This window comes from Gavialis gangeticus, unplaced genomic scaffold (genome assembly GCF_001723915.1).
Source record: "Gavialis gangeticus isolate Ggan-Ray unplaced genomic scaffold, GavGan_comp1, whole genome shotgun sequence".
Classification (NCBI taxonomy): domain Eukaryota; kingdom Metazoa; phylum Chordata; order Crocodylia; family Gavialidae; genus Gavialis; species Gavialis gangeticus.
In genome coordinates this window covers 11,308,125-11,321,031 of record NW_017729016.1, presented here as the reverse complement: position 1 = coordinate 11,321,031, position 12,907 = coordinate 11,308,125, and the positions used below count along the sequence as shown (strand labels likewise).

The following is a 12,907-nucleotide window of genomic DNA, read 5'->3' as shown; positions in this document are numbered from 1 at the left end:
TTCTCCTTCTAAAGTGTTGTGCTTCTAAGAATTTTCTGCTGCCAGTTTCCAACCTGATTTTAAAGGTACAATATATAAAGTGCAATTACCATTAATGCTTGAAATATCCATTTTATCAAGTGCAATAATCAATTTTCAACTAATACTTCTTGGCTCAATAACTATGGGATAGGACTTATCGTGTTTAATGCAAATAGGTCCTGATAGGTAAATATGTGGGACAGAGATCACATTTAACAAAAATATCTCTCTAAGACCCAACATTCCAATAGCCTTTCAACAACCCTGAGTTCAATCTGATTTTGATGATGGCTGATCCCATACTCCCAAGTGATGTTCTCCTCATCTTGATTGTAGTGTCCATATGTCTGATTAATCCATGTCTTATTTGTAGAAGCTATAGCTGGATTTGTGCAGTTAAAGTGCAAAGGAGCTGTAATTGCATCAGGGCCCATACACTGCATAGTGTAGCTATTATTATCTGTAGTGAAAGATAAGTACAAGACAGATCCATATTGCACAAAGATATTAATTTCATCACCTACAAAGACGTGTACAGCTACACGCCAATTAAAGTGCTGATAACAAGGACCTGCAAGTGATGGCATAATACCCGGAAATTTAAAAATAGACACTTTTTTTGTGCAAAGGTGTGTACCTCGTCTCAGCAAACAATGATGCCATAGGCTGTGGGGGTAAGATTGAAAGTGCAAATACTGTGTCCAGTGCAATCCTGCGGAAACATAACTGTTTAGTTCTTACCATTGCTTGGCATTCATAATTGCATGTGCAAATTCTCAAGATCTGGTATCTGGGTTACTTTGCACTCCACAATGAGGTTAGTATTCGTAGAGATGTTCACATAAGGTACACCATAATTGTCCATGTTTAAATCCTTGGTTAAGATAGTACTTCAAGGACTTACAGCCCAAACAACAAAACCCAATAGATGCAAGACACCTTTCAAATGCTGTTGTACCAAAACGACCTCAGAATCAGGTAAGTTTCCCTTTTGTTGGATCATAGATGGAATCAATACCCAACACCATCTCCCAATATTCTTAGTGACACCATTTTGATCAGCATCAGCACAAACACTCCTTGTAGTACAGTGATTCTTATAGTGCACCATATTGGATCTGTCCCTGAAAGGAAACAGAATATTCTCAACAATGATTACCAATCAAACAATTCCACACTGATTTATATCTTGTTTATCACCTTGCAACAGTTTCAGTTGTGACAACTAAAACCACTTTAATTTTCACTTTTTATTTGCTTTCACTTGCACTTGATAGACGGTTGGACTGATGTTGTTCACTGCTCATACTGGTCTCAGCCATACTGGTGACAATGCATGTTTTCTTTCAAAAGTGGCTCAATTTAGGATGTGATCTCCTACTTCCTATTCAATTAGTTTGGACAGGTGATGACAGTGCTGCTGCTGCTCATCCATATGACACTGATTCCCAGAGACTTTGTGTTCTGTAAACTGATTTTCTTGATTGCACATACTATTTTTAAATTGAATTATCAGATATTACACATGATTGTAAGTCATTAGGCAGGTCACCTTCTGACCACTGCTGTTTAGGCATTCTCATTTGTCATCTAGTCATGGTGTCATGACATGAGGGGTTAGATCATGAGACGCCACTGTGCCTCTTAGTGTCATTAAAATCAGTGGGAGTTTAATGCCCTAGTCTTTTCCTTGGGGGTTCTCAACTTTCCTCAAGGTTGTCTTTAGGGTTCTGTTGGTACATTCTACAATTCCAGAAGACTTGGAATATCCTTCAGTACAAAATCATTGATGTATATTAAATGCATGGCAAATTTCCTAGGTGACAGCTGCTGTACAGTGTGGTCCCTGGTCTGAATCAATAATCTTAGGTTTTCCCCACCTTGAGAAGGTATGATCAACCAACACTTTAGCGGTTGTATATGCCATATTATTTTTGGTGGGAACTACCCTTGACCAACTTTGTAAAATGGTCATTTACAACTAAGCAGTACTGGTTTCCACATGCAGTTCTGGGTAATAGTTCTATAAAGTCCATCTGTATTTGAGTCCAGGATCCCTCTATTCTCTGATGCTTTAAAGGGCCTTTAATAATCCTATTATTGGGATTACTTAAAACACATGGGAGACAATTCTGTACAGAATTTTCAGTGTCTCAACTCATCGAAGGCTACCAGCCTGCTGCCTCCACACAGGCTATGGTTCTATCAATGTCTGGGTGTCCCTCTTCATGGGCCAAAGCAATCAACTCAGTTCTCACAAGGCCTGGGACTAGCCATACAGGAGGCGCATCTTCTCCTTTTTGGTGAGAACTAGGCCAGATGGTTCTTGCCATATACACCATGGACCATCATTTCCTTTTCCCATTAATTCGGCAACCCTCAAATCTTGATTCTGCAAGCCAATTAAATCCACAGAATCAAGAGCTCATGGTGTAGTCTTTGACATAGATGGATGACCACCATTTGTATACAGGAACACTGACGCAAAGTATTCATTAAAGAGTTCAACTTTCTCCTGACTTTTATCAGCTGTCCCATCCCATTCTGCAAGGGTCCCACATTTCCCTTGGTCTCCTTCCTGTCTCTTGTGCTGTTGCCAAGCTCACAGCACCTGGGCTTGGAGAAGCATGGGGCTCCTGGATGACTGCGATGAGGAGATGCCGGTGCCCCTGTCTTCTCTGCAAGGGACCTTTTGGGGGAGGCACCCCTGGGCCAGTCCCCCCCCCTCACTCCTTCCCCACAGTGCACTAGTGCTAAGCCCTGAGTGTGCCCCTGCTGTATCCCGACCACAGCGCAAGGAACTGTTTGAGAAGACTGAGGGGTGCCTGACCCACTACACCCTGCTGGTGCTGATGTCCATGGTGGCCTGAGTGCACCTGGCAAGGGACCCTGAGCTTCAACGGTGCGGCGGGCAAACCCACCTTGCCCCACAACCTCTGCCACAGCTTGAAGGGCTACTTGTGGCTGTGCTACACATCCCTGCTCCCCACAGCTGAAGAGGGAATTGCTGCTGGTATTGACACATTCCTCGGCATGTAAGAGGCCCATGCTCTCAATAAAGTGTTGCACTGTCTTCCACCTCCCCATGTGCTGTGTGGGGTGGGGGTGGGGGAGGGGAGGGACCTGGGCCCAAGGGGGCATGGCTGGGTGAGGTATGGAGGGAGTGCAGGGGCAGAGGCCAGGGCCTTTGATTTCATACAGTCCTGCATCAAAGTAATCACACATCTACTACTGTGTAGAGGTTAGCGACATCAGTGGGAGTCACATCTCTAAGCCTGCTTGTCATTGTCTCTCTCAAGGGGCCCTATCCTCTTACCAACTGCACGAAGCTGTTGTAAATGGGGTGGTCATCTGAACCGTCTCCACTCCTCTGGTACCTGGCCTGGTAACCTCCTTCGTTCCAAAGGGCACCATAAGGGCAGATGGTAGCTCTCTAGGACTGCCCTCTGGAGACAAAGTCTTAACTGGCTTCAAAGGTAACAAAGGCTCTTGAGCCTCATTATTTTTATCACAGTGGACAGATGAGCTACCACTTGATCCACTCTCAATATCTGAACTCACTTCACTTGTGTCTCCAGCACCATGTCCCTTTTCATATATGGCAACCATCCCCCTAGCTACAGAAAGCTTAATTTCCAAATCCTTCATCACTTTTCTGCAAGCACGATGGGTGGCTTCAGGCATATTAACCATCTCACTCTTGAGTACCCAAAAAGCAACCTGCAAATCTAGGGCTTTATTATACCACTTATCTTTTTTCTCTCTCAGTACAATGGATCTCCTTCTCAAACTGTCAGATTCTTCCTTCCAATTCAACTATATGGCTAGCATCTTTCCATGAATTCGCTTGCAAAGCACTAATCTGGTTCTTCAAACATTTGATTTCTAGGTCTTGACTCCTAGCAACCTCTTTCACAGACTTCTCCAGATACACTATTTGAATCTTTAATGCATCATTATACTCAACCTCTCTCTTCGTTGCCCTAGACAATTCCCTGTTGCAGACAATTAAGCCTGCCCTCTTTAACTGTTTGTGAGCCTGCTTACCACGGTCTTTTCAAGTTACCCACTACTTGGCAAGGTGCCCGTAGGCACTTTCACTATTCCAAAGGCTAGCCATGTCCCAAACTATAACTCGGCAAGAGTACAGTGCCAAAAGTTCTTTCACAAAATCTCACATTCTAACCAGTCCTCAAATCCCTTAACAACAGCATTCCTGCTTGTAGTGCCTTCCTCCATGTTAGACTGCATCTTAATATAATTGTAACAGTTCCCCACCCGGCTTACCTGTCAGCAGCACAGATGCGTGGAGCCCATGTGGCCATGCCAGCACCACGCTGGCCGGAAGTGTGCTCCCTATTGGCCCAGAGCCCCAGGACCAAAAACACATGGCAGATGGGAGCAGGGGGGAACAGCAGCAGATGGACTAGGGATGGACCCAGCTGTTCACAGCCCAAGCAGAACCCAGAATACTCCCCCTGCTGCAGAACAACCAGAACGGGGTGCAGACTGGGCATTTGGCAGGCGATAGCCAGCCAGCTGCATTCCCAGTGGCAGCTATGGAGCTAGCTACACCCCACTTGGGGCAGACAAGAGAGATGCTGGGATCCCCATGTCCACCAGACTTGATGGGGAGACACTAGACACAGGCCCTGCCACAGGAAGCACTGAGCCATGTCCAAGTATTGGCACAGCAGGAACACAGCCCTCACAGGGTTTCACCTGTGGGAGGGCACTAACTCATCTGTTCCAGCTACAGGTACCCAGGAACCACCCACATGGGGTAACTGGGGAAAGGCTCTCCAAAACCATGCTGACACTGCACAGTCCCACCAGAGAAACCTGTGGGCAAGTAGTTGCCTGCCAGTGACTGGGCAGGAACACAGGCCCCGTGGAAACATAGTCTCCCCAAGGTGGAGCAATGCATGGTCTAGCACCCACATTAAGAATGTCTGCTTGAAGAGGGGCACCTTCCTGGAGGCTGAAGAGACCAGATAAAAAGAGTGAGGGGACGTAGAGTCCAAAGCAACTCACAACCCAAGAAAAGAGAAGAGGCTTAGGGCAGCAGACATTGGCACCCTGCCTGGTCGCCAGTCCAAGCCATTTTGAGTTCATCTTATCAGTTTTGGTTAACCTTATTTCTGAGCCTTACATGAGCTGGAAAAGAGAGAGAGGATCCTGAAAGGATACCAGCCTTAGCCTAACACCATGGGACACGTCATGTGACAAACACCTCTGAAGTCCCAACAATGGCAACATCACCCAAGTCAAAAGGGGTGGGGTGTAGGGAAGAAGGAGCCCCATGGAAGACATGCCACTACCGTCACATCCAGCTCAAAAGAAACCACTGGAGCATCTGCAGGTGAGTACAGGGTCATCACTTGAACATCAAGTCATGGCAAGAGAGAGGGTGAAGGTGTAACATAGCTAGGTGCAGGGCATGCTGTGATGCTGCAGCAGTATCGCCAGGTGAGGCCAGTCACAATAACACAACACTAGTCACAACATCCAACTAAAGCTCCAAAATTACCACCATCAATCTGAAAATCTTGAATACTAAACCCAACTGTGTCCCACTAACCAATTCCAAACAACACTAACAACTAACTAATCAACCTCCGATTTAAACACCACAACTCTGGTTACTATGTTAGTTGATTAAAACTGTTAGTACAGAACTCACAAACAGACTGACAGACTGTTAGGATTTTTAGTAAAATTAACCCTTTATTGCCCACTCAGGGATGTCAAACTGTAGCAGGGACAAATAAATTTAGGGAGGGAACCTACTGGGGCTGTAAGCAATAAAAGTAGGTTAGTGTCAGGCTCACTCTCACTGTGGGCATCCTGCACACTGAGAGATGGATGTGCCAGCCTTGCGTTTTACTCAGGAAGTTATTAATACACACATGGAACCAGAATCAAAAATTAAAAAAATAGACAGATTTATTGAAAAGACAATAGGGAATATTAACAGAAGGGATAACAACAATAATGATTTAACAGATATAAACACAAAGAACACACAGATACAATCCATACTTTACCAATACTGAAGCAGTAAACAGCAAGTTAAGTCAAAATCAACTTGATAACAGTCTGAACCGAAGTCGAGAGGAAGCCAATCTAAGTCAAGTTGAAGCAGGAAGATTCCGGGAAACAAGTGTAGGAGATTGGGCTCTAGTAAACTGTATTTTACTCCCTCCATAGGATAAGTTACCTGTTGCACTACTGCATGATGGCTAGAAAATGATATTTATGGATTTGCTTTTAGAAATTGGTTTGTAGGTAGAGTGGTTATTGCATTAGAACAATGGTCCAGGGCAATGGCAATGGTTAACTGGTTTCTAAAAGTCAGTTTGTAACAGTTGCATGTTCTCAGCCTTTGTGTGGGAAGCTAACAGAAAAAAAAGGATGAGGAAACTGAAAACATGTACCACCGTGTTCCCTAACAAAAATAAGGGAACCTGCAGCAGTGGCATTAGGTCACCGTGACCAGCTACAAAGCCTCTGGGATTTCTAGTTTTGGTGAAATGACCAAATCAGGAGGCTGGGCATGCCCAAATTAAGACCCCAATAAATGACCAAATTAAGATGTATGCATATGATATGTTTGAGAAACAAAGGAATTTGATGACACAGCAGAATGTGGACAGAATGATAACCACAGGGAAACCGATCAACGGTACCCAGAAATGAAGATCCATCAGAAGGAAAAGAAAACAAAAGGAGGGATTTCAGAGCAGCAGGGGGGATCCTGAGGCCACCATGGGCAGAGGGCATACTACTGGCCTGTCTTACCCACCCCCCTGGGTGGGTTGGGCATTGGCCCTTGATCTCCAGGCTGGTGACATTCAAGAAAGAACCACAGGCTGGAGCTCACGTACTGGCCACATGCACTGTTCTCCTTGTGAATCCCCAGGGACTGGAAAAAAATTGGTACTGTATTCTGCAATCATCTTGCTTGCTTTGCTTGCATTATTTTCTGTCACTGTGTATAAATTAAATTTGTCTATTTTTGAATGAAACAAAGTTCAAAAATCCAGTGCCAACATTACTTACAGTCTATCACCACTTCCAAAGCCAAATCAAGAAGCACCCAAATAGAGTCAAACATGTCAACACCACAAACTCTACCAACACTGCACCCACACACAGAGCATGCACGCAGCAAGAGACTGAACCAAACATGTCAACAACCACAAACTACACCCCCCCTCAGCGCCAAAGTTCCAGATTTTTATAAGCTGCAATCACCCCATTCTCAACAGCTAGTCCTCTAAGGCAAAGGTCCTGTCGCTCAGTGTCAATCACATAAAATCCAATCATATCACTCAGACCACTTTCTCATAAGATACATTCACCTGCCAGTTGCACCCTGTCACTCGTTTTTACCTCAGAACAGACACACCTCTTTCCCACCACAAACATTCCTTCAACTGCACATGCCCAAGCTGATAAACTGGGCCAGTGAGTCAGGAGTTCACACCTTGTGCAGGTTTCAAAAGGATACAATAGCATACTGGTATTACAACATAGATTAACCATAGGATCACTGGAACAAACTTTTTCCTCCAACAGAAGGCGACCATAGGTTTGCAACTCTCTCTATACACAGTGTTAGTTTTGTTCCCTAGTAAGCCAGTAGGTGACCCTGGGTGTGTTTACATGTGCAAATGCTGGGCGTGGATTTACTCTAGAGAAAATTACTCTAAAATAAAACCACCCTGAGTAGGCATCTACAGGAGAGGGGATGTGAAAGAAAATTTACTGCTCTTGGCAGCAGTCTGCTCCCACCCCCTCTGGCCCTAGATCGCTCCCTGAAGCAGCCAGAGGGAGCCCTAGGCTCCTCCTGCGTGCTAGCCCAGGGGCTAGCAAGGAGCACAGGGCCTGGAGACAGCTGTCTCTTGGTGGGGGCTGGGAGACTGCTTCCTGCCATTGGGAGCTACCTGCTGCTCAGGTGGGCTGCACCACCACAGCCTGGGCAGGAACAATGTCCACCTGCTCCAGCAGCAGGGAGCTCCCAGCCCCAGTTCCCCAATCAGGGTCAGGGGGCTTGGAAACAGCTGCAGAGGAGAAGCAGGTCTCAGCCACCTGTCCAGACCCGCTGATGGGGTAGGGGGCTGGGACCTGCCCCTCCCCTGCAGCTCTTTCCAAGCCCCTGACCAGGATAGTTCCCGGCCAGCCCCAGGCTGTGCGAGAAAGTCTGCACGTGGAGCCCAGAACTGGCTGGCGATTGCCTAAAATAGGCAATCCCCAGCCAGCCCCCAGCCACCTCCAGTCTGTATGTGCAGATTTCCCTGTGCACCCTACGTCTGGCCAGGAGCTGTCCTGGTCTGGGGCAGGTCCCACCTTGCTCTCCCTGTGTAAGGAGCTCCCAGCCCTAGCTCTGTGACTGCTGTTGCATAGCAGAGGCTGGGAACAAGTTTCCCAGGCCCCACTCCACAGTGGCAGAGCTAGATCTGGGAACAAGCTCCCCAAACCTGTTCCTAGACCCATGATGGCTGAGAACAATCATCTCCCAGCTCCTGCTCCACGATCAGAGTAAGGGCTAGGAACTTCCTGCTGCTGGGGCAGGGGGACACTTTCCCACCTGGGCTCTGGTGGTGGAGCCTGCCTTGGCAGCAGCTGCTGGCTGGCTGACTGGGAACAAATTTACTCCTGGTCTGCTGTCTACACGTGCTGTACTGTGCAGTAATGACCCGTGAGCAAAGGTGCTACTTGTATTTACAGGTAGCAAATTTACCTGTGATTAGAGCAAATAACTGTACAGTAAGGGTCAGCACCATTATACAGTGATTCTCACTAAGCAGTCATTAGCTCTACTGCGCAGTAAAGAATCTTGTGTAGTTGTGCCCACTGGTACATAACATAATTCACTGCCCTAAAGTATCATATTGTACACACAGTTACGGTGTACTGGTGTGAAGACAGTTCAGCCTCTTGACACCTGACAGGACTAAAACGGTCCATTAGGCCTACCAGCCTTGATGTAAGTGGACTAGAGTGCATTCACAGAGCTAGCATACACCACAGGCTATGTTATCGTGGAACATGCTTTCTACAGAGAAAAGGGTCTGGTGTAGCTTGTTTTTCTGCAACAGTCTGATGATAAATACTTGTTATGGAGAAAAATGGGTTGTTATGGTGCATTCTACTCATATCTGGAGCAGATGGCTCCTGGTACCAAGAGGAGGGGAAAAACAGTAATAAAGTAAAAACATAATTCAGGGCTGTTGATGAAGAACAGAAAATTGGCTTAATTGGTAGCTATGTGACTAAAGAACTATAAATATTATCACCTGAACAAAGGAAGCATCCTTTCCCCTCCCCTTACCCTAACGATGCCCAAGTCCTGAAGACATCTGATCTTCCTTCAAGGAACCAACCTTCTCTGAGATGCCTGACCAGCTGTATATTATCAGGACTGGTAATATGCAATTACTTGCTTGCTAAGATTATATCTATATGCATGCTTGGAGTTAATACTTTATAATGCTCAATAAAATTGATTTATTGAGGAATTAACTGTGTTCTCTTTTGGAGAAATAAATAGGTTGTCAATTGGAAAAATAAATAGGTTCTTATTTGGAGGAAACTGAAGCATACTTTAAAGCAACGCTTCCCAATCTGTGGTATATGAACCACCAGTGGTACACAGGCAACCTGTCAGTGGTAAGCACTAACAGATTTATTATAATTATATGGCAAAAATTTGCTGGTGGTGGTTGAGGTTGAACTGAAAAATTTGCTGCTGATACTTAAGGTTGTATCGTTTTAAATTGGTGGTGCGCTATCTGTCAGAGTTTGAGAATTGCTGCTTTAAGGCACTATTGACCCTGTTGCTTGCTCTCTCTCCATTTGGGAGGAGAAACAGATACCCCCTGCTTCTTAGGACAACACTGGCAGTGCTTATAGGACCTCAAACACACTAATCATTAAAACCTCTGAAAACCAGGAAATTCAGGGTTAAAAACTATAAGCTGCTCTACTTTCTGCCTCCTACTTTATCTTCCACTGTACTGCCTGTCCCCTCCCTGCTCTGCTGCGTGCCACACATAAAGGCTGCCCATGCCACTTCTGATGAACATGAAGCAGGCTGCCCACCCCAATCTAATCAAAGACTGGTATTTCTCACAGCTAGATAGAGTAAATGAGAGGAGAAGACTATGCAAAGAAACAGGATGGTGGTGCAAGCTGACAAGTTGCTTGCCAAAAATCTCTGACGGGTCAGAGCCTACAGATGCATTCCAAGAAAAAGGTACAGAACAAGATGTAGTTCTTGGAAGGTTTTTGTTTTGTTTAATGTCTCTATCTGTCTTCCATGTACAGTTGTCATTTTATGATTTCAGTGGCTTTTGTAATTAATTGTTTTGCTATTTCTTACAATTTACTGATTTGTCTGTGGTGTGATTTCAGAGCAGCTGTCAATACAGACTAATCTCTCCTACACTAGGGAAGACCTATAATTCGTTGCACAAACTGGACAAGGGGCACGATTCTTGAAATTGGCCAAAGACCCTTGCTATGTGGCAAGGCCTAGGTGAAACAGGTGCCCTGGACCAATGGTTAGAGTTAGGGTTGGCTCTTTGGCAAAACTTAGCCTGTTCTTACTGGTCAAGCAGTGAACTGTAGAGAGAGGTGTGGAGCTGAAGGATACCCTTGAAGGCATGAGGGCACCCCACTGTGTCACACCTAACAAGGCTGATTACAGGAGCACTTGAGGAAGAAAGCTAGAGATTCTAAAAAAGAACTGTAATGAACTTTCTGAGGTAAAGATGGAGAACTGATGAGACTAAAAGCAGAAAGTTGGCTGCAGGAACGAGAAGATCCCATGGAACATCGACTCTTCTGGAGGAGAAACCATGTTCAGGAAAAAAAGAAGAGAGAAAGAGTCTTGGATCCTTTAGAAAACTCTGACCTAAGGACAAGAATGGGCAAGCATGGCAAGGAATGTGAGGCAGGAAAGTGTATGAAGGCATCTTCTTGTTTTGTCAGGATCTGTACATTTCTTGTGCTTTCTAAAGCAAAGAGTTAGAGCCTTGCAAGATTTCTCATGTGCTACTTAAATGTCTTGTGTCACTGGGGTGTGAAATGTTTAATCAGGATGCTCACAAAACTGGAGGTCTGGTAAAGGGGGTTCTTAAGATATGCTCAGGCATGGGGAAGGAGGTGTTTGATATTGGGGGTAGGCTATAGGAGAGAGGGCCTCAGCTCTCAGAAGAGGGAGTGTGGAATTTGCACCCAAAGAGGGAATCTAGAGATTCAGAAGTGGAGCCAGGGACTAGGGCCCTCTCTGCTCAGACTCAGAAAGTCCAAAAGCACAAACACAGCAAGAGGGTAAATGTCTAGGCAGGGGCAATGCCAGAGGGTATTTATTATCCCATCCTCAAACAGAATGGCATCATTCCTGCCACTAGTATTATATGTTCAAAGTTCTCTCCTTACCTCCTTTGTGGTTAAAAAAAGTTAGAACACATAGAATGGTTCCAGAGCCAAGTGAAAATATTCCAATACTGTGGCTGTGCAATACAAAGTTACTGTTTCAAATAACAATAAAAAGTGCTGGTATGATGCTGCTATTGTGTTTTGTAATTATTTATATTTATTAAACAACAATCTCATTGCAAAATAACTTCTCTTGCATTACTAGTTAGGACACGTTGAGTACCGCAATAACTTCAGTACAGTAAGAACAAGCTGGTGATGACATTCTAGTCTGACAACCTCTACTCAGAACATTTCCTAACAAGGATATTTGAGAGGATAAGGTGCAGGACTGAGAAAACAGTGAATTAAAGTATTTTAGTGCCTCAAAGATGTCTTACTCAAAGAAGCTTACACTTACAGAAGTTACAAATTCTGTTGATGCAAAGCTATTGAACAATTAAAATTGGCATTGGGCAAGTTCAACATAATACCTTGTATTTCACATTACATGACAGATTTCTGTTGACTATATAGAATAAAAATGGAAAAAACAAAGTAAAGCAATAGTTTTACCTGCTGCATAGCCCATGGCACTGGGAACTGGTAGGATGCATGGTAAGCAGTATCTTAGTTTTTTAAATTGTGAAAAGGATTTTAAAAAGGAACAGGGCTCAACAACAATCTGCTTAATTGGTGAATAAGCTTACATTTTTTATATGATCTTGTTGCACTCCTGGCGCTCTGGTGAAGTGCCCAAAGATTGGAAGAAGGCCAGTGTGGTGCCTATCTTCAAGAAAGGGAGGAAAGTGGATTTGGCAAACTATAGGCCCATCAGCCTGACCTCTATCCTGGGCAAGGTCTTGGAAAAGATTATCAAGGCCATCCTTAACAGACTAGCTGAAGGCAATATCCTGAGGGATAGCCAGCACATGTTTGTTGCGAGTAGCTCTTGCTTGACCAATCTCATTTCCTTCTACGACCAGGTGACCTATCACTTGGACAAGGGAGAGGAGATCAATGTCATATATCTTGACTTCAAAAAAGCCTTTGATCTGGTGTCCCATGATCACCTCTTGGCAAAACTGGCCAACTGCAGCCTTGGGTCCACCACAATCTGCTGGCTGGGGAATTGGCTTCATGGTCAGACCTAGAGGGTGGTGGTTGATGGAAGTCAATCATCATGGTGCCCTGTGACCAGTGGGGTCCCCCAAAGCTCTGTCCTTGAACCTGTATTGTTCAACATCTTCATTAATGAAGTGGACACTGGAGTCAGAAGCGGACTGGCCAAGTTCACCAACGATATCAAACTCTGAGGTAAAGCATCCACACCTGAGGACAGGAGGGCAATCCAGGCTGACACTGACAGGCTCAGGAAATGGGCAGATGAGAACCTGATGGTGTTTAACACTGAAAAATGCAAGGTTCTCCACCTTGGGAGGAAAAACCTGCAGCATCC

At 45.0% G+C, this 12,907-nt stretch overlaps 1 protein-coding gene across 1 annotated transcript in view; it reads right to left on the bottom strand.

Annotated features, from left to right (window-relative positions):
* Nucleotides 1–214: 214 nt before the first annotated feature.
* The window catches only part of VWA3A (von Willebrand factor A domain containing 3A), a 102,274-nt gene continuing 89,581 nt past the window's right edge, over nucleotides 215–12,907 (bottom strand). Inside the window, exon 34 of the mRNA XM_019512847.1 lies at nucleotides 215–1,145. The gene's annotated coding sequence lies outside the window, so the exon portion shown is untranslated. The remainder of the gene's footprint in view (nucleotides 1,146–12,907) is intronic.